We start from the raw sequence: 27,887 nt of genomic DNA on the forward strand, positions 1-27,887 counted from the left end.
GGGACTGGGGGATTTGAACTTGGAGCATTTGAACTTGGAGCCTTCTTAAATTGTTTTAATCACTCTCTCCCGTTTTTTAAACATTCGCCACCAAAGTAGCGGTGCCCGTCTGTGCGATCGGGCCCGCGTACGGTTGGTTAGCGCTCTAGTCCTTCTCCTTGACACACATAAAACGCGCGCTGGCGCGAGCGCGCAGGCGGCGCTCCGTAGGCGCGCCAAAGGCAAGCCCGTCTGTGCCCGTCAGCATCCGGAACGTGTCCGTGGCCAGGACCCCTGGTCAGGTTAGTTCCATACGCTACACATCAGAGATGGTGTTGAAGCTTGGGACACAGCTTTGCGGGGACTGTGCCCTGTTTAACCCTGATGATGAGGTGGGTTTGTCTCTTTGCACACACTGCTATTTTTTGGTGGGCAAGAACATCAGCAGCAATAGTGGGAGGTACGGAGGCAGAGCCTGCCTTACTGATAGTGGTAGCCAAGAGGGTCCCCCTACCCCGGTCATCCCCCGTATCGCTGGAGAACAAGTCTCGACTAAGAGACCGGGGCGGGCCTCACCAAACATGTTCAAGGGCATCCTTTTAAATGTACGCTCGGTCGTAAAACATAAACTTGATTTGGAAATGTTCCTAAGTATACACAATCCTGACATGGTCTTTTTAACTGAGACCTGGGCGGAGGTAACATCTGTTCCAGACTGGAACGTGGCTCTGCCATCAGGTTATGCATTTCTGAATCTGGACCGAACGGGTAGTAGAGGTGGTGGCATTGCCATTGTCTACAAGCAAACCCTTAAAGCCCAGATGAGGGCTGTGGCCGACCTTCATGCCGAAGCAATGCAATTCGGCATTAAGCTCAAGGATGCGATTATATTCCAAGGCTTGTTGGTCTATCGGCCGCCAGGCCCCAGAGCTGCCTTTCCACTGGCCCTTATGTCCTATATGGAATCATGCACGGATTCTGAATTTTATTCAATTCTTGGCGATTTTAACTTTCATTTGGAACTGGGCACCAATCGAGACACGGACAGACTTCTAGATGTAATGGCAGCTTATGGCCTACATCAGTTAGTGTCCGAACCCACACATGAAGGAGGCCATATTTTGGATGGACTGTTTTCTAATCATCCAGATATCACCTACTGTGGGGCTGACGTGCTTCCTTGGACCGACCACAAAGCAGTATTTTTTTAGGTCAGGGCTAGGTTGGCTGGAACGGGCACGCCTCACAAACCCGTCAAGGTCATGTTTCGGCGGTGGAATAGGATCACTAGAACCGGCCTAGCGGCCGCTCTTGATCATTCCCCTCCTACCCTAGATGAAAACAACGATGTGGCAGCAGCCCAGTTTAATGATTGGATCTCGGGAGCGGTCAATCGTGTCGCTCCCGCGCAGACTGCCACACTTAACAGGCGCCCCGCTGGGGCTCCGTGGTATGGCCCTGAACTTAAACTACAAAAAGATCAATGCAGAAGGTATGAGCGTCTGTGGAGAGTAGACTATAGCAGGGTCAGTAAAGACGTCTATAATGTTGCCCTCAATAAATACAAAGAGGCCATTCTGTTAGCCAAAAGAGCATATTTTACGGGGAAAATCCAGGCCGCGGGTAACTCGGCCAAAGAACTTTTTAAATCTGTGTCCTTCCTGGCCAAACCTCAGCAGGGCAGTCCGTTCCGCCCCGACCAGGACTTCTGTAACAAGCTGGCGACCTTCTTTTATGACAAGGTCCAGATAATATATGATGACCTGTCCAACCTATCAACTCCACTTTCTGTTCAAGGCATACAGCAACTTCCCTGGCCTCTGGATACTTTGCAATGTAGTCTTACGAGTTTTGGGTCTCTATCGGCTGAGGCAGTAACTGACATTTTAAAATCTACCAAATCGTGATCAGCTTTTGATCCCTGTCCCCCGTTGGTCATGCATTTGGCGGCAGAGAAGATTAGTCTGACCCTTACGCTTTTGATCAACCAAGCCCTGGCATCAGGGACGTACCCTATCGCCTGGAAGACCGCTAGTGTCAGACCAATTCTGAAGAAAGTTACGCTTGAGCCCACTGATTTTAAAAATTATCGACCAATCTCGGGCCTGCTACTAGTGGCCAAGATCATGGAAAGACACATGAATACTATACTAACTGAGTATCTGGACTGTAACAACCTTCTTGACTCATCACAGCATGGCTTTTGTCCTAAACACTCCACTGAGTCTGCTCTGATCGTTGCAGCGGAGGGAATTCGGGCTGCAGTCGACGGGGGAGGGAGGGCTATCTTAGTCCTCCTTGATTTGTCGGCTGCTTTCGACACCGTTAACCATACGGTGTTGGTGCAATGACTAAAGGAGGCAGGCATTAGTCAGTGGGCTTTAGCCCTCCTCTCCTCTTTTCTGGATGACAGACAGCAAACACTGAACTGGGAGGGTCTAAAATCAGGCAACTTTAATCTGCCCAGCAGTATTCCACAGGGCTCAGCCTTATCCCCCACCCTGTTTAATCTTTATGGGAGGCCGTTGGCTAGTGTAGTGAGGAAGCATGGTTTTACCTTTGTGTCTTATGCGGATGACTCGCCATTGGTCAACTCGCTATCTGACAGACCAAATTTAACAGCAGCAAGGTTCCATGCTTGTCTTAAGGACATCATGGTCTGGATGACACAAAGTTTTAAAAAAATGAACACAGAGAAAACTGAAGTTATCGAATTTGCTAATGGACCACCAATATGGAGCAACCGGTGGTCGGCCGTCAGAGGCGGGGGAATGTCCCCTACCTGTGGGGAAAGGTGAGAAATCTCGGAGTGATTTTTGATAATAATTTGAACATGTCAGCTCAGGTGGATAGTATAACCTCAGCCTGTTTTTTTCTGCTCAAAACCCTCCGTAAAATGTTAAAATGTTTCCTTTCATCCCTAAGGCACTCCAGAAGACGGTAATGGCTGCCCTTTTCATGTCCAGACTCGATTACTGTAATTCGATGTTTCTGGGCATTGATAAGCATCAGATTAGCAAAATTCAATCCTTGCAGAATGCCGCTGTCCATGTTGTTTTACAACTTCCGAAGGGTCATCCCACCTCCAACGCAAGAAGGTCACTACATTGGCTTCCTGTTCAACAGAGAATTGAGTTTAAGGCACTCTGCTTGGTGCACAAGGCTCGCTATGGTGGTGGTTCCGTAGACTGTCAAAACAGGTTCAGGCTTTATGTCCCCCCGCGAGACTTACGATCGGCCAATCTTGGCCTTATCTGCACTTCTAGATACAGACGTGCCAGATGGGGCGGCCGTCTATTCTCCAACTGTGCAGCTCAGTTATGGAATAAACTTCCTGTTGCCTTACGTCTACAGCCAGATTTCTCCTCTTTCAGGAAAGCCCTGAAGTTTCGGCTGTTCAATCTTTAGTAGCTACCAATTTCCACCTTTGTTATCTTTTTCACACTTTAGCGCCAAGACACCTTTGGCATTGGAGCTCTTAATAGGCTTCTTTATACTTATACTCTGAGATTACCTTGTGATACTTTTTAGTCAAGCCTGAGATACCACCTGAATAAAGATACTTCATAGGACTTTTATTATGATGTCATCAAGGTTAAGGTCATGTGACATGATCTCCTGGGAAAATTCAGGATCAAAAGAAATATGATGTCACTGCCAGTGCTATTTTTAAGGTCAAAGGGCATGTGATGTCACTTCCGGTATACCGGGCATTTTGATCAATCGACATCCATGTTCCCGATCCCAAAAATTAACAAGTTAAAACTTGTTAGAGAAAAACAACACAGAGAGCAACTCAGACTAAGTGTTCCCAGACCCAACTGCCAGACTTTGAGAAGGAAACTTTTACAGGGGGACTAGACCTTGTCCCTGTATTTGACCAAAGCTTGATCGTGGTCAGCATAAACTTGCTATTTTCCCGCGGTCTACCATTACCAGATGACCTCGAGAGGTGATTTGTGCTTTTAGGAGCTATACGTACCTAAATCTTTGAAGCTACATTTCTCCTGTTCTACAGATTGGAATTTTGTTTGTTTATGGCTGAATGAAATAAAGATAATGCGTACAAGGAGTAATTTCATATGGATACTCAGTAAAGCATGAAAAAAGAGTTGAATGTGTCACTCTAAAGTAGAGGTCTAAAAATTGTGGGGCGGACCACCCCTAGGGGGTCTTGAATTGATCTGGTTGGGGCGGGGCACATCCAAGAGAACCCCCATGCTCAAAACAGTGCTGTGTTTTTGCTGAAAATATAAAGTGACAGTGAAGCGCTCTGTAAGGGACCATCATTAAAAGCTCATTCGCTTACGAAAGAACACTGTACGAAACAATTAAACAAATTAGGCCCATATGTACGAAACTTTCTTTTTGCATTTCTTAAACAGCTAATCCTGAGAAATCGCTATTTAGGAAATGCAAAATGGAATGTACGAAATTTGCGACTTCATATTAGCGATTCCTTTGCAGCAGCAATCACTACTAGGGGAAATCGCAAAATTGGAAATGCACAACCATTCTACCTGTGGGTTTAATGCACCCCTTCTAGTTCTATGTGCTTTAAATGTAAGTGGTACTAGTATAAAGTGCTAGGTCTAAAATAAACTCCCTTTGGGATAGTTTGGTTGCATACCATAACAATATCACACCACACAGCACATTCAACTATCACCGAATCAATGTCACAATAGCCAAAAATCCAATATGAAAATCTATATTTATTTGATTTAAAAACTATCTTCTTTCTTTTGATTTTTATAATAATCAATTAAAAATATTAAAATACAATATCTACATGGATACACAATAAAAAAGGTCACATATAGCAAAAAAGTGCAGATCAATAGGTATAAAATTAAAAAAAACAATCCTAAACAGTAGATCAACATATAATCTTGTTTGTTATCCTTTTTCATATGTTGCACAATAAATGCATATGTTTCACAGAAAAACATTACAACAAGTAGACCAAGAAGCGACGCGTTTCGGAGGTATCTATCGGTCCAACCTCCTTCTTCAGGCTTTACTAATTATTTCTCTCAGCACTTTTGTCTATATAAAAATATATAGCATAATCAAGTTGTTAACAGCGTGGTATATTAATGTAATTGCAAACCCACTCAATGTATTCACATTTGCTTTGCATTAGCGAGACTAGTGTAAAGTGCTACAATGCACTCGGGGCAACGGCGCGCTCTATATGGCACTGCTGAAGTTTTGGGGCCTTATTGAATTTGCACGTGGTTACCATCGGATTGGATTAGAAGGTAATAGCATTTGCTAAATGCCCATTTTGAATTTATGAAATGCTATGTACATGCGGTAAGAAAATTGCAAATAGGAAATCTCCATTTGCGATTTCCTATTTTGGTCATCACAAACTACGATTTCTACTGTGTATAAATCGCATTTTCTGATCGTGTTTTTCCCTTTGTACATATGGAAAGGCTATTTAGCATTTCTTAACGGCCAGAAACAGCGATTCGGTCAGTTAACAAATGCTAAATAGCTTTGTACATATGGGCCCTAGTACCCTAAGTAGCTAATAACATAGTGAGTGCCTACTCGTTTTTAAAATATTTCATCGAAATAGTTACTATATAATGTCATACTTAACAGAAATTATATATTTGTGGCTGGAGGATCTATTTTTAGATAGATAAATTACTCTCTAAGTTAGGTCAGTCTACGCCCACCAACAGATGACAGGTATATTCCAGGGTCATTAGTGCAGCAGGTGCAGTGACACCGGGAATCAGTGTCTGGAGAGTCTTTCATCACCAGATAGGAGGACATAAATATATTTTCCTGATTTGCAGTACTGGCAGTGCCCCCCTTCTTAACCCTTTGCATACATAAAAGCATTCCTCCGCCTGCTGAAAGTAGTTGTGTGCGAAATCATGTCTCGCTTACACCTAAATTTCTATCCCTAAAAATGCCGATTGGCTGCTCCATCGCCTTAGTAACGAAATATAGTGCTTTGGTCACTTGTTTTTTATTTATTTTTATAAGCTTTTTTATACATACAGACATTTGTCTTTCGGGTTCGCCGCCTTTGGGCTACATGGTATAGAAACTAGTATAGAGTACCTTTTTGGTCAGGTCCCCCATTACTGGCTATATTCATATGAAGAAATAGGTTTTAAGGTAAGAATGTACAGGACAGATTGGAATAAGTCGAGGAGGAGGATAGGACAGAGGCACAACTGTACATACTCTCTTGGGTTGGCCGTCGTTTTGTTCTAGTTCTTGAGATGTCTCTTGATCAGAGCTGTTTCCTATGGTGGCTCGTACGGGACTAGCGTTTTGTCCAGAACTTCCCCTAGGCCTCTGGATGTCGCCTTCCATGGGGAGTATTACATCGCCAGGTTCTCTGCTCCCCTGAGGTGAATGATCCAGGTGAGCCAACTCTTGTAGGATGTTTTTGAGGTGTCTCTCTAGTTCGTTAGCACCAGTTTGATCACTGCTGTCAGGAGCAGGTCCAATAGTTCTCTCTCTCCCTCTGTGGGGAGGTCTGTTCGAATGAACGCTGTGATGAGTGAGGCGAGGTTCCTTGTAATCTTGCACTTAAAGACATTGTCTATGAAGTCGATCACCTTGTCCCAGAAGATCTTGAGTGCTGGGCATTGGAAGACCAGGTGTTCCAGCAGAGTGGGGTATCCCTGAGGCCTAGTGTGTGTAGGCGGGCTGGGGTCCAGAATGTTTTGTGTAGCAGCCATAGTTTGGTTTGGGCTAGAACTGGGGTGATTTTATTTCGGGTGGCTGAGGTCCACATCCTTTCCCACTCCTGTTCGTTAAGCGGGGGTTGTATAAGTGTATCCCAGTATCCCTTTGTTTTATTATTGAGTTTGGACTTGAGGGGTCGTAGTGTTTTGTATAGTTTCGATGCTTGGTGGCCTAATTTATTTATGTTTGCAACGTATTGGAAGATCTGCTATTTTTGATTTTGTTATGGCTGTCTTTATCTTTAGAAAACTGTACAGATCCAGGTCTTCTAGTTGGTGGGATGTCTTCAGTTCAGAGAATGTGATTGGTGTTGCTTTTCTTTCTAGTTGGTGTGGGTGCGAGATGCCCTTTTCTATCCATGTGCCAAATCTGAGGGATTTCCCCTTGTATTTGATATTGTTATTCGTCCAAAATGCTTCTGATTTTGAGCCCTTGATACTGACCTCCATTTTTTTTGTCAAGTTTTAAGAGTGCTATTTTGGTATTCCTCAGTATTGGATTGTTCGCGTATGGGTATGCGTTTGTTGTCAGTAGGGCTAGTGGGTTCAGGTTGTTCAGAATGGCCTTTTCCACCTGAAACCACACCGGTGTGTATTCCGGTGTCTGGTCTACCCACTGTGTGCCCTGTTTAGCTAGGAAAGCTAGTTGGAAGAGCTTGAAATCTGCTAGGTTCACCCCCCTTGCATTTTTGGAAGTTTTCGTTTTTTGATACTTATCCTCGCTTTCTTGTCTCGCCAAAGGAATTTGGTGCACATTTTATCTATCTTTTGGTGGAAGTCCTCTGTTAGGAAGATGGGGAGCGCGCCTGATAGATAATTTACCAGAAGCGTGATCATCATTTTTAATGTTTCAATTCGCCCCCACCATGTCATAAATTTAGGTGACCAGTCTTCTAACTGTTTCTTTATCTTTACCAATAGGAGTTTCTCATTGTGCCGTATTGTGGTTATTAGGTCACTGCCGAATAGTATCCTTAGGTATTTGTTGTGGTTGGTCTGCCAGGCCAATCTGAGTCTCCCAGCACTTCCCTAGAGCAGTAAATATTTAGTGGATTTTTCATTGTTAAGCTTGTACCCTGAGAGTTCTGAGTATTCTTTTATCGTGGACATTAGCGCTTTTATCGAAGCCTTGGGCTGCTCTGTCATTATCAGGATGTCGTCCGCGTAGGCTGCCAGTTTTATGACCACTCCCTTAAAGTTGATCCCCTTTATGTTTTCGTAAAATTTTATGTCTTTAATTAGGGGTTCAAGAGCCAGGAGGAAGAGTGACGGTGAGAGCGGGCATCCTTGTCTGAGCTTGAACGTGTCAGAGAGTGAACCGTTTATCGTGATACGGGCCGTGGGGGTCTGGTATAGGGCCAATGTCATTCTGATGAAGTCATCTCCTAAGTTGAAGCTGTGCATGCATTGTTCTAGGAAAGCCTTATCAAAGGCCTTCTCCGCATCTAGTGCTATGGCCACTGCTGCTGTCTGTCTCGCTGAGACTTGCTCTAGTACTTGACAGAATAACCGTGTGTTGTCGCTCGCCAGTCGGTTTCGCATGAAGCCGACTTGAGTGTTACTTATTATTTTTGGTAGGAACTTGTTCAGTCTGGCCGCCAGGATTTTGGTGTATATTTTACAGTCTACATTGATAAGTGATATGGGTCTCTAGTTCTCCGGATGTTGGTGGTCTTTACCTTCTTTTGGTATAACTATTATTGTCGCCTCTGTCATAGATAGTGGGACATTCCCCGACTTTGCTGTTTAGTTAAATACCTTTTTCAGGGTTGATGTTAACTGGGGTAGAAAGGTTTTATAGAAGTCTGCTGTGAAGCCGTCAGGGCCCGGGCCTTGTTTTTTTTTTTAGTGATTTAACTGCCAAATCTATCTCTGTGCGGCTGATTTGTTGTCCTAGTTTTGCTGTGTCTACCTGGTCTAGTTTCGGGAGTTTCAGTCTTTCTAGAAATCTTTTGCACACCTCCTTGTCGAATGTCTTATGCATCCTGTAAAGCTCTGAGTAAAAGTCTTTGAATGTCTTGAGTATTTCCTTGTGACTTGTGTGTGTTTTGTTGTGTCGGTCTGTGATTGTTGAGCTCGCTACCTGGTTACGTTTGTGTTTCAGGTACGCTGCCAGCAGTTTCCCTGCTCTATTAGACTTGCAAAGGTTGAGAGCCTTGCATTTGTCAAACCACAATCCCGCTCTCTCGCTTATGATTTTGTTATATGCATATTTTTGTTGTGGTAGGGTGAATAGAATTGTGTTGTCTTGTTTGTTGTTTATATGCTCGAGTTCTAACTTTTTTATATCTTCCTCTAGCTGGTTCAACTGTAGGTTTGCTTTCTTGTTTATTCTTGCCTTGATGTTGATTATTCTACCTCTGATGGTTGCTTTTAGTGCCTCCCACAGGGTATTGGTGCTAACCTCTCTGTTGTCATTGTTGGTTATGTAGTCCTCTATGGCTTTCCCAATTTCCTTTTTGTTGCCCGGGTCTTTGATGGTGTCATTCCTAAAGCACCATCTTTTAGGGATTGCTTCATTGTGTGTGCCACTCAGTTTTAAGGTTAATGGCTGAATGATCAGAGACTAGCCTTGGTTCAATCGCAGATTCTTCAATCATATGTGTGTGATTCCCTGAGTTTAGGATGTAATCTATCCTCGTGTATGATTTATGAGGATTGGAGTAAAAGGTGTAGTCCCTCATGTCTGGGTGTTGTAGCCTCCATGCGTCCTTGAGATTGAATTTAGAGCACATGTTCTGTAGTTCTGTGTGGGAGTTGGTGGGGTGGTATTTGCAGGGGGATTGTCTGTCTATTACGGGGTCTAGTGGGATGTTGAAGTCCCCAGGGACGACAATGAGTTCATCTTGTGGGATTTTGTCTAAAGAGTCGGATACCTCTGCCCAGAAAGTGGGGTAATCTATGTTGGGACCATATATGTTTGCTACGTGAACCCTCTCTTCCCCTCTGGAGAGGTTTGTTAAAAGAAGTCTGCCCTCCTTGTCATGTGTGCGCGAGTCTATTGTTAGCCTCGATCTCTTGGAGACTATTGTCAGTACTCCCCTCTTCTTTTTGTCTGCAGGTGAGCTTGCTATCTGCGCTATCCATTTGGCTCTGACTAGTTTGGTGTCTTCCTCCTCTAGTTTTGTTTCCTGTAACAGGACTATGTCACTTTTGGACTTTGCTAGGTAATCAACTATCTTTCTGCGTTTAATGGGGTGGTTTAGGCCCTTGACATTGAGTGATGTTATTTTGAGATCTGCAGCCAGTGTGAGATTTTTGCAACCAGCCATTTGCTTTGCTAAGGTGTGGCAGTTCTGTATGCCCAACACTCAAGGTTCTTTGCAGTTGCCTGTATCTCTGGCAATGAATCCTCCCGTCTACATACATCTGAACTAGTAAGTCGACATTTGAATTGGTATATAAAGTTTGGAAGAAGAAAAGAATGGAAAAAGAATAGAATGAGTACCTGAGATGTACTAACATTGCCCATCCCCCCCTCTGTAAACCCCCCCCCCACCCTCCCCCTTCTTCATTAGGATACGGAAGGATCACCTTTCCGCCTCCCGGAGCTTATTGTCTCGTAAAGTCAAGTTGCTATACTCCCTTTGTTTTAGGTCTTCACTTGTTCCTGGTGTTACCCTGGTGTTACCCAGATCCCCAACCAAAAGAAAGGATACTTCTAGGTCCTAAGTTTTCCAGTTTTCTGGTTTTCCTTGTTCTCCCGACTCTTTTTCCCGGGGTCATGAGGTAGCTGTTGGTGGTTATTTGAGGTAGTTGTGTTGCGTATGTTCCTTGTTTTAAAACTTTGATTGCTTTTTTTTTTTTTTACCCAGTACCTCCTTCGTTATTGAGTTCTGGCGACGAGCCTCTTTTTGCTGTTCCGTGGAGCGAGGTGTCCATGGGTTGTGACAGTGGTCCCTCTAGATATTTGTGTAGCTCGTGAGGGTCCGTGAAGAAGTGATTTTTTCCTTTGTCTATTATTTTGAATTTCGTGGGAGCAACAAACGAGAATTGTATGTTCCTGTTTTTGAGATTCTGGCGAAGAGCAAGGAATCCTTTCCTTATGTCCACGGTGGGCTTCGAATTGTCTTGAGTTAAAATAATTTTGTGTCCTTGCCAGTTGATCTGGTGGTTCCTCCGAGCGTAGTTAAAAATTTCCTCCGCGTGTTGTGATCTCAAGGGTTTGCATATGATGGGTTTGCATATTGGGAAGTCGATGTCTTGACCGCCGGCACTCTGTAGGCCTTATCTAGTTCAAATTGTCGGTTGAAATGTAGGTTGGTGAGTTTGGGTATAAGGTCCTCAAGGAATGTGGACCCCGCTGCATCCTCTGCCCGTTCTGGGATCCCGAGTATTCGTATGTTATCCCTTCGGTTCTTGTCTTCCATCTCTGCTGCTTGTTTTTGTAGAGCGTTTGTGACTTCTGTTAGCGACTTTACTTCTTTCCTCACGCCTTGACCAGCGTCTTCTGTGACGCTGATCCTCTGTTCTGCCGCTGCTAGTCTGATATTCACAGAGTTCAGATCTGCTCTAACCGCAGCAATCCCCAGTTGGATTGTTTCTGTGGTGAGTTTTGTTGATTTAGCCAAGTCATGCACCTCCGCTTGTTTCTTGAGAATCGTTTCTAGCGTACTATTTATGTCCGGTCTTTGTTTGATTGGCGAGTCAGATGTCAACGGTTCTCCCTTACTTTTCTTCATTTGTTGCTGATGCAGCCTGTTTTCCCTGTCAGTCATGTTCCCTGTCGTTTGCTCTCAGTGCTTCTTCCTTGCGTTGCTTTTGAGCCTTTGCCTTCATGCCTTGGATTCTTCAACTCCTTAGGCTCTGCCTTTTTCCTTTTCGACTCGTTTTCCCTCCCTGCTTGGAGCTCCTGTTTCTATTATCTTGTCGTGTCCTTGTGCCCGTGAGCGCCTCCCTTCCTCTATCTGCTGTCTGCCTCGTTCTGTCTCAAGTTTCTTTATGCTCCCTCATCTAGCGTTTGTTTTTTGCTGTCTCGCCATGTGTTGCTCCCACAGATTCTGTATATCTTTCTTTTTACTTTTGATGGTGGTTTGCCCTTGTTTGTTTTCATTTGGGTGCTGTGTCCCCTCCTTCCTATGTATCTCCGTGGTTTCTGTGATGTTAGTTGGTTGTCCTCAGAGGGTTGACTGTACGAGGGGTCAAGGGGTTTTGGGGTCGCGCTAGTTATATCCCCTTTCTTGGTGCGCTCACAGCTTTGTTAGTGGGTTTTATTTTACTTGCTGTTTTTCCCCTCCCCCTTTTTATCCTCCTTTCCTTATTATCCTCCTTTCTTTGGACCTCTCTTTTCGTGTTGTGCCTTTAGTTTTCCCCTACTCCCCGCTCTTTGCACTAAGTCGTTCTTTGTGCTTGATATTATGAGTGCGCTCCGCCCCCCCCTTTTTTTTTTCCTTCTGCATCCGCTGATTCCTGTGCTTGCTGTGCGATTTTTGTTTTGTTTCGTTTATTTTGTATTGTTTTTGTTTCCGTTACCCTCCGCTCTACTGGCTTAGGTCCTCCACTTATTCACTGTTTATTCACTGTTTTGCGGTAAGTTCTGGGTTTTCCCCATCTTCCTCCTTTGTTCGCTAACGTTTTGCCTTAGTTTCACTTTCGTTTCCTCTTGTTTTTCCACCGGGCGCCATTTTGTCCTTCCTCTCCCTCGCCACGCCCCGTTCTCCCCCTTCCTTGTCTTTTGCTGCTCTCGGCCCGGTCCGGCCCGTTTATGGTAGCGTGCGTTAGGGGAGGGAGGTGATACAGTATGCAGGCACCTTGTGGGGGTGGGGGGGGGCAGCCTTCAGATCGGTACCGCTTACACTCTGCTTTAACCGCGCGTCTGCTCCCCTGCTCCACTCTGCCCTCCGCTCACCTCCGATGTCTGCGAGCAGCTTTGTCTCTGTCTGCCGGAGGCACTGTCTTCTCCTTAGGGGCTTTCTGCCGAGCGACAGGCTCCGGTCCTCGTTGTCGCGTTGACTGCGTCGCTTGGATCAGTTTCCTTCGTTCCTTCCCATGGGCGCCATTTTAGTCATCTCAGCCTTACGTATTTTCTATCTTTGTTTGTCCTCCTGAGCACTCGTACCTCTCAGAGGTGGTCTCATTCTTTGGCGTAGATGTTCCGACGGCCTGGGGTGCCTTCTTTTCTTGGTGTGCCTCGCGATTTCCGGAGTATTCTTTCTTCGCTAGGTCCGTTACAGCGCATCGGCAGGATCAGGCAGCCATTAGCTCTGCCGTCCAAGCCACGCCCCCGCTTTGGTCACTTGTAATGACCAGGGCTGGTGTTCACTTAGCTCCTCAGCGGCTCATATGGTTAGTCGTGCAAGGCCTATTGGGAATTGTAGTTCATGCTCCTGTTCACAGGGATAACCGAGAAAGTGCATTTTTAGGGAGGTTATTATCAATGACAGGAGGTTCCCTGCTCAGATACACCCATGACCGCGCGCAGGGCCCGTTCGTCGCCTATATGTGTGCACAGCGTGCCCCGTTCCCTTCCTTTGCATAGGTAAGCACAGAACACGAAATACCCATATCCTTCACCTCTGCGTAAAAAAGGTACCATGTTTCTACTCGTAAACACGCTCGCGCTGGACCCCAATATTTTATATGTATTAACTATGTTGCTCTCCGCTAGGGGCTACTACGTATTTACACAAGGAAACACGTGAAACGTGCCTCCTTGTGTTCAGTCCAGCCCGGCGGGTGGCTGCTAAGGCATTGGGTGAAAACTACGGGATTGTCATGCCAAATAGAGGGTACCAGCTCACCCTACCCAAGATGCACACACTGGACCCCAATATAGTACGCCCCGTCTGTAGCACCACCCCTACCCTCCTCTGAACAAACACACATCGGACACAAAGTACTTTAAAAAATCTATCTAAAAATATTCAGGCCATATTAATTGGACACGCGCGAGCTGGGGGGGGCGATAAAGCCACGCTCACATCCCACCTGCCACGTAGACAAGACACCCCCCTCTTCTGATGGTCTGTGCGTGTACACACAGTACAATGTTTCACCTCAGCTCTGCACGTGTACACACAGAACAATGTTTCACCTCAGCTCTGCATGTGCACACACAGTGCAATGTTAAACCTCAGCTCTGCGTGTGTACACACGGTGCACACACCCAGTTCTCTGTGCATGCACACAGTCACATTACAATGTTTCACCCCAGCTCTGCATGTGTACACACGCAGTGCAATGTTTCACTTCAACTCTTTACGTGTACACACAGTGCAATGTTTCACCTTAGCTCTTCTGCGCTTGTACACACACGCAGTGCAACGTTTGACCTCAGCTCTCTGCGTGTACACACAGTGCAATGTTTCACCTCACTTTGTGCGTGTGCACAGTGCAATGTTTCACCTCAGCTCTGCGCTTGTACACACACGCAGTGCAACATTTCACCTCATCTCTGCGCTTGTACACACAGTGCAATGTTTCACTCCAGCTCTATGTGTGTACGCACAGTGCAATCACCCCAGCTCTGCACGTGCACACACAGTGCAATGTTTCACCTCAGCTCTGTGCATCTACACACAGTGCAATCTTTGACTCCAGCTCTGCGTGCGTACGCACAGTGCAGTGTTTCACTTCAACTTTGTGCATGTGCACAGTGCAATGTTTCACCTCAGCTCTGCGCTTGTACACACATGCAGTGCAACATTTCACCTCAGCTCTGTGCGTGTACACACAGTGCAATGTTTGACTCCAGCTCCACGTGTGTACGCACAGTGCAATGTTTCACCTCAGCTCTGTGCATGTACACACAGTGCAATGTTTGACTCCAGCTCTGCATGTGTACGCACAGTGCAATGTTTCACCTCAACTTTGTGCGTGTGCACAGTACTATGTTTCACCCCAGCTCTGCACGTGTACACACGCAGTGCAATGTTTCACCTCAACTCTGTGTGTGTACACACAGTGCAATGTTTCACCTCAACTCTGTGCATGTACACGCAGTGCCCTGTTTCTCCTCAGCTCTGTGCATGTACACACAGTGCAATGTTTGACTCCAGCTCTGCATGTGTACGCACAGTGCAATGTTTCACCTCAACTTTGTGCGTGTGCACAGTACTATGTTTCACCCCAGCTCTGCACGTGTACACACGCAGTGTAATGTTTCACCTCAACTCTGTGCATGTACACGCAGTGCAATGTTTCACCTCAACTCTGTGCATGTACACACAGTGCACTGTTTCTCCTCAGCTCTGTGCATGTACACACAGTGCAATGTTTGACTCCAGCTCTGCATATGTACGCACAGTGCAAAGTTTCACCTCAACTTTGTGTGTGTGCACAGTGCAATATTTCACCTCAGCTCTGCGCTTGTACACACATGCTGTGCAACATTTCACCTCAGCTCTGTGCATGTACACACAGTGCAATGTTTGACTTCAGCTTTGCGTGTGTACGCAAAGTGCAAAGTTTCACCTCAGCTCTGTGTACACACAGTGCAATCAGCCCAGCTTTGCACATGCACACACAGTGCAATATTTCACCTCAGCTCTGCACCTGTACACACACGCAGTGCAATGTTTCACCTCAGCTCTGTGCATGTACACACAGTACTATGTTTCAAACCAGCTCTGCACGTGTACACACGCAGTGCAATGTTTCACCTCAACTCTGTGCGTGTTCACACATTGCAATGTTTCACCTCAGCTGTGCGCTTGTACACACACGCAGAGCAACGTTTCATCACAACTCTGTGCGTGTGCACAGTGAAATGTTTCACCTCAGCTCTCCGCTTCTACACACACGCAGTGCAATGTTTCACCTCAGCTCTGTGTGTGTACACACAGTGCAATGTTTCACTCCAGCTCTGCGTGTGTACGCACAGTGCAATCACCCCAGCTCTGCACGTGCACACACAGTGCAATGTTTCAGCTCAGCTCTGTGCATGTACACACAGTGCAATGTTTGACTCCAGCTCTGCATGTGTACGCACAGTGCAGTGTTTCACCTCAACTTTGTGCGTGTGCACAGTGCAATGTTTCACCTCAGCTCTGCGCTTGTACACACATGCAGTGCAACATTTCACCTCAGCTCTGTGCGTGTACACACAGTGCAATGTTTGACTCCAGCTCTGTGTGTGTACGCACAGTGCAATGTTTCACCTCAGCTCTGTGTACACACAGTGCAATCACCCCAGCTCTACACATGCACACACAGTGCAATGTTTCACCTCAGCTCTGTGCATGTACACACAGTGCAATATTTGACTCCAGCTCTGCGTGTGTACGCACAGTGCAATGTTTCACCTCAACTTTGTGTGTATGCACAGTGCAATGTTTCACCTCAGCTCTGCGCTTGTGCACACACGCAGTGCAATGTTTCACCTCAGCTCTGTGCGTGTACACACAGTGCAATGTTTGACTCCAGCTCTGTGTGTGTGCGCACAGTGCAAGGTTTCACCTCAGCTCTGTGTACACACAGTGCAATCACCCCAGCTCTGCACATGCACACACAGTGCAATATTTCACCTCAGCTCTGCACCTGTACACACACGCAGTGCAATGTTTCACCTCAGTTCTGTGCATGTACACACAGTACTATGTTTCACCCCAGCTCTGCATGTGCACAGACAGTTCAATGTTAAACCTCAGCTCTACATGTGTACACACAGTGCACACACCCAGCTCTGCACATGCACACACAGTGCAATATTTCACCTCAGCTCTCCACCTGTACACACACGCAGTGCAATGTTTCACCTCAGCTCTGCACATGTACACACAGTACTATGTTTCACCCCAGCTCTGCACGTGTACACACGCAGTGCAATGTTTCACCTCATCTCTGTGCGTGTACACGCAGTGTAATGTTTCACCTCAACTCTGTGCATGTACACGCAGTGCACTGTTTCTCCTCAGCTCTGTGCATGTACACACAGTGCAATGTTTGACTCCAGCTCTGCGTATGTACGCACAGTGCAATGTTTCACCTCAACTTTGTGTGTGTGCACAGTGCAATGTTTCACCTCAGCTCTGCGCTTGTACACACATACAGTGCAACATTTCACCACAGCTCTGTGCGTGTACACACAGTGCAATGGTTGACTCCAGCTCTGCGTGTGTACGCAAAGTGCAATGTTTCACCTCAGCTCTGTGTACACACAGTGCAATCACCCCAGCTCTGCACATGCACACACAGTGCAATATTTCACCTCAGCTCTGCACCTGTACACACACGCAGTGCAATGTTTCACCTCAGCTCTGTGCATGTACACACAGTACTATGTTTCACCCCAGCTCTGCACATGCACATACAGTTCAATGTTAAACCTCAGCTCTGCATGTGTACACACAGTGCACACACCCAGCTCTGCACATGCACACACAGTGCAATATTTCACCTCACCTCAGCTCTGCACCTGTACACACACGCAGTACAATGTTTCACCTCAGCTCTGTGCATGTACACACAGTACTATGTTTCACCCCAGCTCTGCACGTGTACACATGCAGTGCAATGTTTCACCTCAACTCTGTGCGTGTACACACATTGCAATGTTTCACCTCAGCTGTGCGCTTGTACACACACGCAGAGCAACGTTTCATCTCAACTCTGTGCGTGTGCACAGTGAAATGTTTCACCTCAGCTCTGTGCTTCTACACACACGCAGTGCAATGTTTCACTCCAGCTCTGCGTGTGTACGCACAGTGCAATCACCCCAGCTCTGCACATGCACACACAGTGCAATGTTTCACCTCAGCTCTGTGCATGTACACACAGTGCAATGTTTGACTCCAGCTCTGCATGTGTACGCACAGTGCAGTGTTTCACCTCAACTTTGTGCGTGTGCACAGTGCAATGTTTCACCTCAGCTCTGCGCTTGTACACACATGCAGTGCAACATTTCACCTCAGCTCTGTGCGTGTACACACAGTGCAATGTTTGACTCCAGCTCTGTGTGTGTACGCACAGTGCAATGTTTCACCTCAGCTCTGTGTACACACAGTGCAATCACCCCAGCTCTACACATGCACACACAGTGCAATGTTTCACCTCAGCTCTGTGCATGTACACACAGTGCAATATTTGACTCCAGCTCTGCGTGTGTACGCACAGTGCAATGTTTCACCTCAACTTTGTGTGTATGCACAGTGCAATGTTTCACCTCAGCTCTGCGCTTGTGCACACACGCAGTGCAATGTTTCACCTCAGCTCTGTGCGTGTACACACAGTGCAATGTTTGACTCCAGCTCTGTGTGTGCGCGCACAGTGCAAGGTTTCACCTCAGCTCTGTGTACACACAGTGCAATCACCCCAGCTCTGCACATGCACACACAGTGCAATATTTCACCTCAGCTCTGCACCTGTACACACACGCAGTGCAATGTTTCACCTCAGTTCTGTGCATGTACACACAGTACTATGTTTCACCCCAGCTCTGCATGTGCACAGACAGTTCAATGTTAAACCTCAGCTCTACATGTGTACACACAGTGCACACACCCAGCTCTGCACATGCACACACAGTGCAATATTTCACCTCAGCTCTCCACCTGTACACACACGCAGTGCAATGTTTCACCTCAGCTCTGCACATGTACACACAGTACTATGTTTCACCCCAGCTCTGCACGTGTACACACGCAGTGCAATGTTACACCTCAACTCTGTACGCGTACACGCAGTGCAATGTTTCACCTCAACTCTGTGCATGTACACGCAGTGCACTGTTTCTCCTCAGCTCTGTGCATGTACACACAGTTCAATGTTTGACTCCAGCTCTGCGTATGTACGCACAGTGCAATGTTTCACCTCAACTTTGTGTGTGTGCACAGTGCAATGTTTCACCTCAGCTCTGCGCTTGTACACACATACAGTGCAACATTTCACCACAGCTCTGTGCGTGTACACACAGTGCAATGGTTGACTCCAGCTCTGCGTGTGTACGCAAAGTGCAATGTTTCACCTCAGCCCTGTGTACACACAGTGCAATCACCCCAGCTCTGCACATGCACACACAGTGCAATATTTCACCTCAGCTCTGCACCTGTACACACACGCAGTGCAATGTTTCACCTCAGCTCTGTGCATGTACACACAGTACTATGTTTCACCCCAGCTCTGCACATGCACATACAGTTCAATGTTAAACCTCAGCTCTGCATGTGTACACACAGTGCACACACCCAGCTCTGCACATGCACACACAGTGCAATATTTCACCTCACCTCAGCTCTGCACCTGTACACACACGAAGTACAATGTTTCACCTCAGCTCTGTGCATGTACACACAGTACTATGTTTCACCCCAGCTCTGCACGTGTACACATGCAGTGCAATGTTTCACCTCAACTCTGTGCGTGTACACACATTGCAATGTTTCACCTCAGCTGTGCGCTTGTACACACACGCAGAGCAACGTTTCATCTCAACTCTGTGCGTGTGCACAGTGAAATGTTTCACCTCAGCTCTGTGCTTCTACACACACGCAGTGCAATGTTTCACCTCAGCTCTGTGTGTGTACACACAGTGCAATGTTTCACTCCAGCTCTGCGTGTGTACGCACAGTGCAATCACCCCAGCTCTGCACATGCACACACAGTGCAATGTTTCACCTCAGCTCTGTGCATGTACACACAGTGCAATGTTTGACTCCAGCTCTGCGTGTGTACGCACACTGCAGTGTTTCACCTCAACTTTGTGCGTGTGCACAGTGCAATGTTTCACCTCAGCTCTGCGCTTGTACACACATGCAGTGCAACATTTCACCTCAGCTCTGTGCGTGTACACACAGTGCAATGTTTGACTCCAGCTCTGCGTGTGTACGCACAGTGCAATGCTTCACCTCAGCTCTGTGTACACACAGTGCAATCACCCCTGCTCTGCACATGCACACACAGTGCAATGTTCCACCTCAGCTCTGTGCATGTACACACAGTGCAATGTTTCACCCCAGCTCTGCATGTGCACATACAGTTCAATGTTAAACCTCAGCTCTGCATGTGTACACTCAGTGCACACACCCAGCTCTGCACATGCACACACAGTGCAATATTTCACCTCAGCTCTCCACCTGTACACACATGTAGTGCAATGTTTCACCTCAGCTCTGCGCATGTACACACAGTACTATGTTTCACCCCAGCTCTGCACGTGTACACATGCAGTGCAATGTTTCACCTCAACTCTGTGCTTGTACACGCAGTGCAATGTTTCACCTCAACTTTGTGCATGTACACACAGTGCACTGTTTCTCCTCAGCTCTGTGCATGTACACACTGTGCAATGTTTGACTCCAGCTCTGCGTATGTACGCACAGTGCAATGTTTCACCTCAGGTCTGCGCTTGTACACACATGCAGTGCAACATTTCACCTCAGCTCTGTGCATGTACACACAGTACTATGTTTCACCCCAGCTCTGCACGTGCACATACAGTTCAATGTTAAACCTCAGCTCTGCATGTGTACACACAGTGCACACACCCAGCTCTGCACATGCACACACAGTGCAATATTTCACCTCACCTCTGCACCTATACACACCCACAGTACAATGTTTCACCTCAGCTCTGTGCATGTACACTTAGTACTATGTTTCACCCCAGCTCTGCACGTGTACACACGTAGTGCAATGTTTCACCTCGACTCTGTGCGTGTACACACATTGCAATGTTTCACCTCAGCTCTGCGCTTGTACACACACGCAGAGCAACGTTTCATCTCAACTCTGTGCGTGTGCACAGTGAAATGTTTCACCTCAGCTCTGCGCTTCTACACACACGCAGTGCAATGTTTCACCTCAGCTCTGTGTGTGTACACACAGTGCAATGTTTCACTCCAGCTCTGCGTGTGTACGCACAGTGCAATGTTTCACTTCAGCTTTGCGTGTGTACACACAGTGCAATCACCCCAGCTCTGCATGTGCACACGAAGTACAATGTTTCACCTCAGCTCTGTGCATGTACACACAGTACTATGTTTCACCCCAGCTCTGCACGTGTACACATGCAGTGCAATGTTTCACCTCAACTCTGTGCTTGTACACGCAGTGCAATGTTTCACCTCAACTTTGTGCATGTACACACAGTGCACTGTTTCTCCTCAGCTCTGTGCATGTACACACTGTGCAATGTTTGACTCCAGCTCTGCGTATGTACGCACAGTGCAATGTTTCACCTCAGGTCTGCGCTTGTACACACATGCAGTGCAACATTTCACCTCAGCTCTGTGCATGTACACACAGTACTATGTTTCACCCCAGCTCTGCACGTGCACATACAGTTCAATGTTAAACCTCAGCTCTGCATGTGTACACACAGTGCACACACCCAGCTCTGCACATGCACACACAGTGCAATATTTCACCTCACCTCTGCACCTATACACACCCACAGTACAATGTTTCACCTCAGCTCTGTGCATGTACACTTAGTACTATGTTTCACCCCAGCTCTGCACGTGTACACACGTAGTGCAATGTTTCACCTCGACTCTGTGCGTGTACACACATTGCAATGTTTCACCTCAGCTCTGCGCTTGTACACACACGCAGAGCAACGTTTCATCTCAACTCTGTGCGTGTGCACAGTGAAATGTTTCACCTCAGCTCTGCGCTTCTACACACACGCAGTGCAATGTTTCACCTCAGCTCTGTGTGTGTACACACAGTGCAATGTTTCACTCCAGCTCTGCGTGTGTACGCACAGTGCAATGTTTCACTTCAGCTTTGCGTGTGTACACACAGTGCAATCACCCCAGCTCTGCATGTGCACACACAGTACAATGTTTCACCTAAGCTCTGCGCCTGTACACAAATGCAGTGCAATGTTTCAACTCAGCTCTATGCGTGTACACACAGTGCAATGTTTCACCCCAGCTCTGCATGTATACACACAGTACAACGTTTCACTTCAACTCTGTACGTGTACACTCAGTACAATGTTTCACCCCAGCTCTGCACGTGCACACACAGTTCAATGTTACACCGCAGATCATTGTGTGTACACACAGTGCACACACCCAGCTCTGTGCGTGTACACAGTCACAGTACAGTGTTTCACCCCCAGCTCTGTACGTGCACACACAGTGCAAAGTTTCTCCCTAGCTCTACACTTGTACACACAGTGCAATGTTTCACCTCAGCTCTGCGTGTGTACACACAGTGCAATGACCCCCAGCTCTGCACGTGCACACACTGTGCAATGTTTCACCTCAGCTCTGCGCGCGCACACACAGTGCAATGTTACACCTCAGCTCTGCGTGTGTATACACATTGCAAACACACCCAGTTCCATGTGTGTACGCAGTCACAGTACAATGTTTAACCCCACCTCTTCACGTATACACACAGTGCAATGTTTCACCCCCAGCTCTGCCTGAGTACACGCCGCCACGCTCGTTAGCTGCCTAATCCTCTCTTGTGTACCAACACAGGCTCCAGACATCATCACTTCCATAGTACTCCTCCAGTGCGCGTGCGCACCGACAGCCGACCTGCTTCCCAATGTGCGCCGCACAAACGGCAGCATCACAGCCCCGGTTCCTAAAGCACCCTCCTCTCTGCTCCTCGGCGTACACACCGAGCGGCAATATACCAACCCCCTCCCCTTGTCCCCCCTCAGTCCGACGTCAGAACTCAGCGGATAACTGGATAAAAATTGCGGAGCAGGGTCGGCCTCTCGGCGCTCAGCGGGGCTCGGATGGTGGGGGGGAGGGAAGCGTTTATTTAATCAGAGGGGGCTGGGGATGCCTCTGTATGCTTCCCATTGGACGCTCTTTAGCGCCTCTGTGGGGATTTAACGTGCGCGGCGCTAATGGGACCACTGCAGACATGTTAGTCGTTTTTTTTTAGCATAATTTAATCTACGTTTTAGGTGATTGGATGTGGCTTCATCCCGCAAGTCACAAGTTCCACTTTCAACCCAGCGAGGATGCACTGTAGGTGAAGTTGATACTAAAATCGGTGCGCGTCCTGCATGACGAATTAATTTGTGTCACACGGCCGAGACTCACCTCCAAAGTCGATACACTTAACACAGTCGAACCGGCGTCGCCACACCTGTTAATCACACCCGGGCTTATTTACAAGCACCTTGCGCCCACGGTACCTCACTTTTTCCCATATTAAAAGTGACGCACCGGCGGCGCAAGGGGATTGTAAATAAGCCCCCGAGTTCCTCCAACACCGTTTACGCATAAATTAAGACTCGAGTCTGGTCCCAGTAATCTTACGTAGTCGTAGATGTAACAAAACCCACTATGTTAAGCGCTCGCTGCTGAGGTGTGCGCGCAATCTTCAGGTCTCGGCTGGCAATCTCGATTGGACTAACTCACCTTTCATCCTTTCAAGGCAGATACATTCAGCCAGGTGACAGGAACAACTGGCATTTAGAGTGTTATGCACATGGTAAACTAGGCTATATAAAATATATTATCATTTACCAATTGGATATCTTATTTGGCTCAGCTCTGGCTGTAGGTCACGGGTTCTCCTGGGGTCGAAAAACGAGCGCCAAGAAGCCACAAGGGGTAGCTAGGATATAAAGACCTATGGACATTCAACAGCAATATATTATTACAATTCAACAATATTAGCGCCCCTCCCCCACAAAAATGCCCACGCTGTCACAGGTCCAGATTTTTTGGGGGATGTGGGGTAGGAGTTGACATAATTGGAGGGTCCCTATGTTTTTAGTACATTATGGAAAGGTTGCCATTTCATATCGGCTGTCGTTTCATTTGCTTACACATCACCAAACACACTCAATGCATTCTTGCACCTGCTTTTAAGCCTCCTACATTTTCTCCCCCAAGCGCCATAGTGTGTCCTGCCAACCCCTCCCCGCCTACCCATGCCCCTCTTCCCCGTGCCCCCCCCCCCCTTTACCGCCCCCTGGGACGGATTAACTCTGCACAAACGCCACTGTCAGTCACAGGGGAGTGGCGGCTCCCAGAGGATGTTCTGTGCGCCTGCTGGTGCTACCTGCCTGCTCTGTGCAGATGTGAACGCACATATATCTGCCTGCTCACGTCCGTCACACATATATAGCAGCCTGTTCATTCCCTGACACGAAAACAGCAATTAGAGAACCCCCCACTCGTTGCAGTGTTAGGGGTCCACGTCTCATTACCTTAGCAACCGCAGGCTTGCCTCTCTCAGCCGACAGTCCTCCTTGGAGACCGGGGATGCCTAGACCATGGCAGCCGGGCAGGGGCAGCTTCCAGGGGCTGGGGGCATGGGAGGGAAGCAGGCTGGGTCAGAGAGCTGCCAGGCCGGAGAGTTGGCGAGGCAGCAAGAGCGCAGGCATGGTGCCGCTTCCTCTGGGTTCGAGGGAATGCGAGGCTTCTGTGCGCCTGCTGCACCGGGGCTGTGCACAGGCACACACGGCTGTGGCTGCGGAGGGGGGAGCGCACGAGCCGGGTGGGGGGCGGGGCACGAGCTAGGGGGTAATAACTTAAGTAGATGCCATGATGGAGGCGGTGGCACACGGGTCCGGGGGTCGACAGTATTCCTGGGGGTGGGGGGTTTAGTAATGGGAAGGGTGGGCGTTCAGGAGACCCAGATGTGGCAACTGTCAGGAGTCCTGGAGGAGGAGGTGTGAAGGGTGGGACTTGGAGGAAACGAAGGTGAGTGGGGTGGGGTGTGAGTACCGAACAGAGGAGGTACGGGGGGGGGTTAAAGGCTTGCTGTAGAGGAGGCAAGTGCCGAAGGTGGGGGAGGGGAGCTGTGTAGAGAGGGTACTAGCGTAGGATTCAGGGGTAAGAGCACTAGATCAGGTATGAAGTGGAAGGGGGCAGGAAGATGGTAAGGAGGGGGCAAGAACAGCGGTTGTAGAGCAGGGGGGTGGCGTGGCAGATAGCAAAGTTCCGGGTGGTGGGGCAGCTAAAAATGGGAAGACGGGGGTTGTGCGCAAGTGCCCAGGATGAAGGCGCCCGCAAGTGCGGGGGCGGGCAGGAACTCACAGACAGAAAGCAGAAGTGCGGGGCAATAGTCGAAGAAGGTAGGGGCAACAGTCAGTCGGGGAGGGGTTGGGGCCATCATCCCCAGGAGAGTGGGGACCAAAGAAGGTATGAGGGAAGGGTACCGCAAAGATGCTGCAATAGCTCAGTGGATTGGCAGCCAGAGCACAGGGGAGAGGGGGCAAGTGGGGTCCAGCAGCGCCCGAGGCAGGAGAGACGTTGTCAAGAGATGCTGCCGCCGCCGCCGAGGCTGTATTCCAATGCAAGGGCTCTGCCAACGGCGCGAGCTCTCCGCAGCGCCCCTTCCGCGCGCACAGCGCATCGCACCGGGTCTGCGTCGCGCGCACCTGAACCATGGAGCAGGGATTGGCCAGGCTGCGCGATCGGTGCGCGCTCGGCGCACCTGAACCACTGAGCAGAGATTGGCGCAGACGGGGACAGTGCGCGCTCTGCGCACCTGTTTGGGGTCTAAGATGGGCGCAGCCTCCAAAGACAGCACGCGCTGCGCGCTGCACATCTATGCTCTCCTGCGGGAGTGTGATGGGGTGTGGGGGTTCGGTGGAGTGTGTGTGGGGTTGGGAATGGACACGTCCTGCGCGGACAGTGTGAGCTCTGCACACCTGCTCGGGGCTCAGTATGGGCACTGCGCATGGGCATCTGTGCTCTTCTGCGGGAGCGTGATGGAGTGTGGGGTTGGGAATGGACGCGTGCTGAAAGGACAGTGCGCGCTCTGCGCACCTGTTCAAGGTCCAGGATGGGCACAGCTTTCGCATACGGCACGCTCTACAATTTTGTGCCTCCTTGGGGAGCGTGGTGGAGTGTGGGGTTGGGTGGAGTGTGGTTTTGGGAATGGACACGTCCTGGCGGGCAGTGCGCGCTCGGCGCACCTGTTCAGGACGGACTCAGCCATCTCAGATAGCGAGCTCTACGCATCTGTGCTTTTCTGCCCTCTGTTTTGCTTTTTCTTGTCCTGCCCTCTTTTTCGCCTTTTTCTGCTCGCTTCTTTCCTCTCCCACAGTTTCCTCAAGACCTGGCTTTTCTACGGACTCCTCGCATCCCAGCGCTCAGATACCCTCAGGGGTGTCAGTGCCACTCTCTGCAAATGATGATTGATTGAACACATGGGGAATTGGAACAAATTAGGAAAAGTAGGTAATAGCTCGCAGGGTGGAGTGTTGCACCCTTCTCACAACCTTCCGAGTGGAAGTATTGAAGATGGGGTGCAAGGCCCACCCGACGCTGGGCCCCCTTTGATTCATAGATACGCGACCCCATTCAATGAGCAACCTTCACCGCACCCAGCGCTCAACTCACACTCAGCGCTTCAACCCGCTGTAACTGACCACAACTTGTGCATTCCACTCTCGCATCAACAATCACACACACTCACACCATCCAGTCCACCTAGGCCCTCCTCGATCACACCGCACGCAGCTGTGGTAAACACACTGCCATGTGTAATATGTATGTGTGTGCTTTCATTTAGACACCGCACATGCATATCCGCCTGTCGCTGCAGAGCAGGGAGTGTTTGAGGCAAAATATGAGACTTTCACTCCTCAATGTTAGGAAATAAAATGCAAAGCAAGGAAAATAAGGCTACCGTAAGAAGACATTAACTGCTGTTGGAATTTTTATTTACAGTTCATTAATTTAATGTCAACAGTGTGTATAAAGTCTAATGCATATATTTTGATATAGTATAGAAAGTGTGCCACGGTAGAGGTGTACAGTTTTACACGCAGGATCTCTGAGTTTCATAAACATCTTATAGTTTTTATTAGTGCTCTGAAGCAACCGCTTGGCTGAGTTAGGGTTCTAGACACAGAACAATAAACTAGATATTGGGGCCTACAGAAATGTAAAAGGACAAAATATTGTTTGGCATCTTGTGAATTCCTGGCGTAGCTTCTGTGTGTGGATGGTTTCCAATGGGAGGTCTGTGGTCCATGCAGGGTTCAGCGTAGGGCACAGGCCGTGCACACTGGAGGGTTGTCCACCTAAGGGGGCCATGGGTTTCTGAAGGGAGTGAGCTTTCCCTGATGGGTTGACCACAGGGGTGAAGACCATGTGCAGCAATGCCTTGCACATGCATGTGCAGCTAGTTACTTATAGAAAATGTTATTTCAGTTTCTGGACAACCCCGCGTTACCTCTATGAGAAAATCAAAAGAGGAAACAGCTTTGTTTCAAACATGGTTCATCAAATCCTAGTAAGTGGTGAGCATTTTTCACAGGATAACATTACCTAAAATTCCTAAAATGACTATAATACCACGAACAAATGATTTATATTGTGACTAAAATCTACTGTCACCCTTTTTATGTGCTCCTATTTTGACCCTCAAAGACTGACATTCACTCCAATGCGTTTCAAAGTGGGATTGCGTCCCCGAGTCCTCTGTGGCTGCCAAAACATGTTATACATGTTGTGGTCAGCCAATCATTGGGGGTTGGGAACGTCCCTTTGGGAACCCACCCCACACATGCCCCTTGGGGTCAAGGTTGGCCCACCTTGCTCCCTTATATTTTTTGATTCATTTTCCGGACGCAGGGACCAGGCCCCCCGAGTCCTCTAAAGGTGGCCAGAAAATAATGTTGAGGTTGTGGCCTGCCGACCAGGCTAGACTAAGGGCCAGATGTACGACCCTACCAATTTGCAAGGCGCAAAGTGTGTCATTTTGCAACTCGCAATTTGCACTGTTTGCGATTTCTAATGGAATCGCAAATTGCCTGCCTCATTTATACTCATGAGGTGGGTGCAATTTGCGACCCCATTAGGAATGGCTGGCACTCCCATGGATGGTGGCCTTCTGGGGTCAACAGACCAACTGTGACTGATTTTTAAATAAAGCAGTATATGTTTTTCTAATGCAGCCTGTTTTCCTTAAAGGAAAAAGGGATGCATTTAAAAAAATTAAAATGAAACATTTCTGTTTCATTTTTTAAGAGTAGGCAGTGCTCTTAAAAAATATTTTCAGTTCCAGCCACAAAGGGGAAGGGGTCTCCTGTGGACCCCTTCCGGTTTGTGAGTGGCTTACCACCCATTTGAAATGGGTGGTAAACTGCGAGTGTTTTGCAATCGCAATTGCGGCTGCAAATTCTTACATTGCAGTGGGACTCGCTATTAGGAAGGGACACCCTTGGAATGCCCCTTCCAAATAGTGATTCACAAACCCTATTTTGCGAGTCGGAAATAGGTTACCGACTCGCAAAATGGGTTTTTTAGATGGGGCAGACCCTTTTTTGCGGCCACAAACGGCCCTGTTTCCGACCGCAAAAAACGGTTG

At 48.0% G+C, this 27,887-nt stretch overlaps 1 protein-coding gene across 2 annotated transcripts in view; it reads right to left on the reverse strand.

Annotated features, from left to right (window-relative positions):
* The window catches only part of RGS6 (regulator of G protein signaling 6), a 1,064,816-nt gene extending 1,039,877 nt beyond the window's left edge, over positions 1–24,939 (reverse strand). Inside the window, exon 1 of one of the 2 annotated variants that reach the window (XM_085627281.1) lies at positions 23,770–24,939. The gene's annotated coding sequence lies outside the window, so the exon portion shown is untranslated. The remainder of the gene's footprint in view (positions 1–23,769) is intronic. The other variant, XM_085627283.1, reaches the window with a different exon arrangement.
* Positions 24,940–27,887: the final 2,948 nt, after the last annotated feature.

Source organism: Triturus cristatus, chromosome 9, assembly GCF_964204655.1.
Source record: "Triturus cristatus chromosome 9, aTriCri1.1, whole genome shotgun sequence".
Lineage (NCBI taxonomy): Eukaryota > Metazoa > Chordata > Amphibia > Caudata > Salamandridae > Triturus > Triturus cristatus.